The sequence below is a fragment of the Physella acuta genome, unplaced genomic scaffold (genome assembly GCF_028476545.2).
Source record: "Physella acuta isolate Inbredline_101_S28 unplaced genomic scaffold, ASM2847654v3 ptg000491l, whole genome shotgun sequence".
Classification (NCBI taxonomy): Eukaryota; Metazoa; Mollusca; class Gastropoda; family Physidae; genus Physella; species Physella acuta.
Window position 1 is genome coordinate 41501 of NW_026732010.1, and position 6000 is coordinate 47500.

A 6000-nucleotide genomic window follows, 5' to 3' on the forward strand; every position below is an offset into this window, starting at 1 on the left:
GCCAATTTTTTTAAATGTGAGACCTAAAATTTTTCCAAAAGTAGGGAGTAGACTTAGCTTTTTTTTTTATAAAATGAGAAGTTTCAAAGATATAGAAATTCTTTTAGTTCAACTTTACAAGCAGTGTTTATTAAACATGTGTCCAAAATTTCAGCTAAATATCTCAAGTAGTTTTTGAGTTATAGTGATTTAACTGATACTATTTTGTTGAAAAGTAACATTTTGAGAAAAACGCTAAATAGTGAAAAATATACTAAATTTGAAAACAAAGAGAAAAAGCGAAAACTATACCAAATAAGTCATTTTTAAAACCTCCCAGTTACATAAATTGCATCTGGGGCCTCTTACTCAGTAATAAGAACATCTATTTTAGTTAGTTTTTAATTTTTATTCTGCTAAATGTAGCTTAATATAGGTGAATTACGTCATTAGTCTCATTAATTGAAAAATTATAAAAAATACTAGCAATACGAAATTTTGCAAAATGATTATACAAAAATATTCAGAATTGAATGTAGTTTCAGAAACAATAGATTTTCAAAAATCAATATTTCTGACTTAAATATGTATTTTTTTTTTTTTTTGGGGGGGGGGGGGGGGTTTAACCTGCCCTTAAATAAAGTAAACAAAACCATGTGACTGTCAATAAAAAAATGTTAAGATCAACTAAAATCATCCTATACACTTTTAAAATTTTGCTGTGAGATATTTTGTCTGAGATATTTTGTCTGAGATCATTTGTCCATGGTATCATTTGTCCTGGTATATTTTGTCCTGGTATCTTTTGTCCGTGAGATCATTTGTCCTTGAGATCATTTGTCCTGAGATTATTTGTCCTGAGATCATTTGTCCGTGAGATATTTTGTCTGAGATATTTTGTCTGAGATATTTTGTCTGAGATCATTTGTCATGGAACCATATATATATATATATATATATATATATATATATATATATATATATATATATATATATATATATATACGAGAAAAATGGCCCGTTGAGGAAGGATACACCGGGCGCTAGGCTGATAGTGCTGTCTCTTTTCTCTAAACTAAAACCACCCCAGCCCCCCCACACACACACACACCACCACCCCCCACACCCCCCACCCACCCCACACACCCCCACACCACCCCCCCCCCCCCCACACCACCCCCCCCCCCCCACACCCCCCACACCCCGAAAAACATGTATACCGTCCCATTCAACGAAATATAATTATATACTTTTTCCAGTGTCCGCCCCCTCCCCGAAAATTCTACCCCCGCCCCCGAAAATTTCAAGTACCCCCACCCCTCTCCGGGGAGGAAAAAGTCTGAAAGAAACACTGGTGTCGCGCTTAGCCACTACGCGAAGAATTGCATTAAAGAAATTGCGAGAAAACCATTTTTTAGATTAGACACATTAATTAGGCGGTAATTTTACTATAGAGTATCGATGAGGAAATTTCTTTTGAGTTGGGGAGGGGGGGGGGGGCTCAGACGTTCTTACGCGGGGGGTGGGGCTTCGCCCCTACTCGAAGAATTCTATGCAAGAAACTCTTCACGCAAACCATTTAGATTAGACAACATTTCCTTTTTTTCAATGTTTCAATGACGTCATTACATTACTGTGTGCACTCTCTGGTTTGAGATTATGTTCTACTCTACGCTAAATGTGTCGACGTCATATTTCGTTTTTCGAATTACTGTGCAGGTTTTTAAATTCCTTGTGTTTTCTCTAGAGCGTTCTTGTCAGACAGATAGATAGATAGATAGATAGATAGATAGACAGACAGCGAAACTATTATTATAGACGAGAAAAATGGCCCGTTGAGGAAGGATACACCGGGCGCTAGGTTGATAGTGCTGTCTCTTTTCTCTAAACTAAAACCAACCCACCCCCCCCACACACACACCACCCCCCCCACCCCCCACCCCACACCCACCCCACACACCAGCCCCCACCCCACCCCACCCACCGCCACCCACCCCCACCCCACCCCCACCCCCCAAAAAACATGTCTACCGTCCCATTCAACGAAATATAATTATATACTTTTTCCAGTGTCCGCCCCCTCCCCGAAAATTTTACCCCCGCCCCCGAAAATTTCAAGTACCCCACCGCTCTCCGGGGAGGAAAAAGTCTGAAAGAAACACTGGTGTCGCGCTTAGCCACTACGCGAAGAATTGCATTAAAGAAATTGCGAGAAAACCACTTTTTAGATTAGACACATTAATTAGGCGGTAATTTTATTATAGAGTATCGATGAGGAAACCACCGCCCCACCCACCCCCCCACTCACACCTCCCCCCACCCCCCCCCCACCCCCCCACTTGGGGAGGGGGGAGGGGGGCTCAGACGTTCTTACGCGGGGGGTGGGGCTTCGCCCCTACCCGAAGAATTGTATGCAAGAAACTCTTCACGCAAACCATTAAGATTAGACAACATTTCCTTTTTATTCAATGTTAACGCGAAAATCAATGACGTCATATAACTGTGAGCACTCTCTGGGTTTGAGATTATTTTCTACTCTGTGCGCTAAATGTGTCGACGTCATACTTCGTTTTTCGAATTACTGTGCATGTTTTTATTTTCCTTGTGTTTTCTCTAGAGCGTTCTTGTCAGACAGATAGATAGATAGAGAGACAGCGAAACTATTATTATAGATATATATATATATATATATATATATATATATATATATATATATATATATATATATATATATATGTGTGTGTGTGTGTGTGTGTGTGTGTGTGTGTATCAATGTGTGTGTGTTTGTCTGTCTTTTATGCATTACTACACCTTTCATCCGATCACCATAAAACTTTGGGAAGTTGATGAGAATACTCCTGGGAGGGTTTCTGCGAAAATAAAATTCAAAATTCGCAGGGTAGCGACCCGATAGGGCGCGATTGTTTTTTCTATATATACGGTAAAAAAAAAAGTCGATTGCTGTTTCATACCGTTCATCCGATCGCTATTAAACTTGGAAGAATTGATTAGAGGTTTCCGTGTCTTTTCTTTTTACTTTCGCAAGGGCGAAAAAAATGAAAGTCGGAAGTGGTTCGACACCGTGCCATGAAACTTTGGGAAGTTGATGAGAATATTCTTGAGAAGGCTAATGCGAAAAAAAAATTAAAATTTCATATAGGCGTCGCCCGGGAGGGTGCAATTTTTGTCAATACACAGTTTGGCGCCCATGGTTATAGAGCGGCTATCTTAGCACATGGTATCCGTTAATCGGGCGTCCTGCATAGTGGGTAAGGAGTACTACTATATATTAAGTCGTAAAATTTCAACAGGCGCAGGCTTCGGCGCCCCGGCTATTGCGTGGCGAGAAGCGCCCCGGCCTGCGAGCACTTTGGCGCTTACGTTTGTTTTTTAAAAAGGCTATTAACTAAATACACGATGGTCAACATTAAACTTTGACTATGTCGAATCAAGCGCGTCCCCTGGCGCCCCTGCATGTTTCGATTTGCCACCCTGTGGCGTTCCCGTGAGCGCAATGGCGCCAATGTTTCTTCTAAACAGTATGATCGATAATGGATAATATGCGGCGTTATAGTTGCTCACTAAATTGAAACAGACGCGTTCGCTGGAGCCCCGGAAGGGTGCAATTTGGCGCCCCTGGCTATCCCGTGAGCGCTATTTCGCATACGTTTGTTTTAAACAGTGCAAAATAAGATGGGAATTGTTCACTAAACATAATCAGGCGTGTCCGCCGGCACACCGGCAGGGTGCGATTTGGCGCCTTGTGCTACCAGTGAGCACTACGGCGCCTACGTTAGTTTTAAGGAGCACCCTACAATAATGACAAGCAAACCGAGCTAGGGACCGTACGCGGCGCCCTTGCGGTAGTGTAATCAGGGGGTCACTTGAGCGCCCCTCTACGTCCCCGACACTTAGGCGGTGAGTGATTTACGTTGATTTTAGCACGCCCCATGGCTAGCTGGGTTGTGGTGTAGGTAAACACGTGTCCTGGTATTTATAATTCAAGCGCAGGCATTGTTTACGTTTAAATAACTCAGTTTTAGAAAAAAAGTTCGCGTCTAAGAATAAAGATTGGTAAAGCATTGATGAAACCCCCCTAATATATTTCGTCAGACTTTAATTGTCTTTTAAGCATTACTACAACTTTCATCCGATCGCCATCAAACTTGGGAAGTTGTTGGGAAAACTGGGGAGGTCTCTGCGGACAAAGAATATTTCAATTTCGCACGGGCGGCGCCCCGGTAGGGTTCAATTGGCGCCCAGGGCTATCCCGTTAGCTATGGTGCATACGTTAGTTTTAAACAATATGATAGAATACGTATAAAAAGTAGTATTATAGACAGTTTTAAACAATATGATAGAACACGTATAAAAAGTAATATTATAGACCGTTTTAAACAATATGATAGAATACGTATAAAAAGTAATATTATAGACAGTTTTAAACAATATGATAGAACACGTATAAAAAGTAGTATTATAGACAGTTTTAAACAATATGATAGAATACGTATAAAAAGTAATATTATAGACCGTTTTAAACAATATGATAGAACACGTATAAAAAGTAATATTATAGACCGTTTTAAACAATATGATAGAACACGTATAAAAAGTTTTATATTATAGACCGTTTTAAACAATATGATAGAACACGTATAAAAAGTAATATTATAGACCGTTTTAAACAATATGATAGAACACGTATAAAAAGTTTTATATTATAGACCGTTCACTAAATAAAATCAGGCGCGTCCGCCCGCGCACCAGGAGGGTGCGGTATACCACGGGCTATCCCCGGACTTACACACACAGAGATCAACATTTCAGCATTTCCGGTAACCAGAAATGGAATTTATTCTACTTTTGGTAACCGGAAGTGGAACTTATTCTACTTTTGGTTTTTCAAAAGCCTAACTTGAGTACTGTTTCAGATAGAAAACGAAATTTCACGTATAAGTAAAAGATCTCATCTCCGCCTTCTGTCAAATTTTGAGAAATTTCCGTTGACCGGAAGTAGAAATTTACGCTATTTCTGATTTCTCAAAAAACGAATATAAATTTATAAAATACTAATATTCCGCACTATTAAACACATATTGTTTGCCGTTCACTTGGTGCGCAATTCTTTTTTCTACGAGATTATATTCTATTTTAGAAAGTTTAAGTGTAACGCTCACTCCGTGGTGATGCTTTTTACCCACTGAGGTGTTGTGTTTAAAAGGGCTGACCCTGAGATTTAGGACACACTGAACCGACGCTGTTGTCAACTACTGGCTTTATTGACATAACATCGAGCCTTAAACGGCCATGTAGAACAACAGTAGAAAACAGTATAGAAAACAGTAGATCACAGCAAAACAAAAACCAAAGAAGACGATGATGACGACGACGATTAACGACGACTAAACGACGATTAAATTGTAGCCCTTCATTAGGTCTACATTGTCATGATCTACCTCTAGGTACCGTCACCCTCCGTGTCCACAGACAGCAGCCTTGGGTCTGACTGACACGGCTAGGCACGAACTACCCATAATCCCATGTCACATGACATGGGACACAGGTAAAATCGCTCACCAAAGAGCATGCAAAAAAACTACATCAACAGCTGCGGTCCCACAGGGGCCGCAACCCAATGAATTACAACTTTATTACTTATCCCCCCTTGGCTGGTAACCATATGTGTTACATAAGTATTTAAAATGGATTAAATCATGTCTATATCCCGAGTTGCCATCCCCTGTTGTTTTATATAAGAATATTCGAGAAAGTTTAGGGGAGATCACTCCGGCGTTATTCTGTTCACCAATCAAACATTCGTTCTAAACTTCTTAACATCTGTATGCCTATAAATAGAAGGTAAATATAGATCACCGTTAAGAGGAAATAATGGTTTAACACAGTATAGGGCTGGTAAGTAGATCACCAACCAGTTCTATGGCTCATGCAGGCAGGTTTTATTGAGCCGTAGAACTGGTTGGTGACCTACTTACCAGCCCTATACCTAGATAAGGGTTA

General features: G+C 40.2%; 1 protein-coding gene across 4 annotated transcripts in view; it reads right to left on the reverse strand.

The window, feature by feature from the left end:
• The window catches only part of LOC131944412 (tyrosine-protein kinase receptor Tie-1), a 68864-nt gene that overhangs the window by 24048 nt on the left and 38816 nt on the right, over window positions 1-6000 (reverse strand). The gene's annotated exons all lie outside the window — the stretch shown is intronic.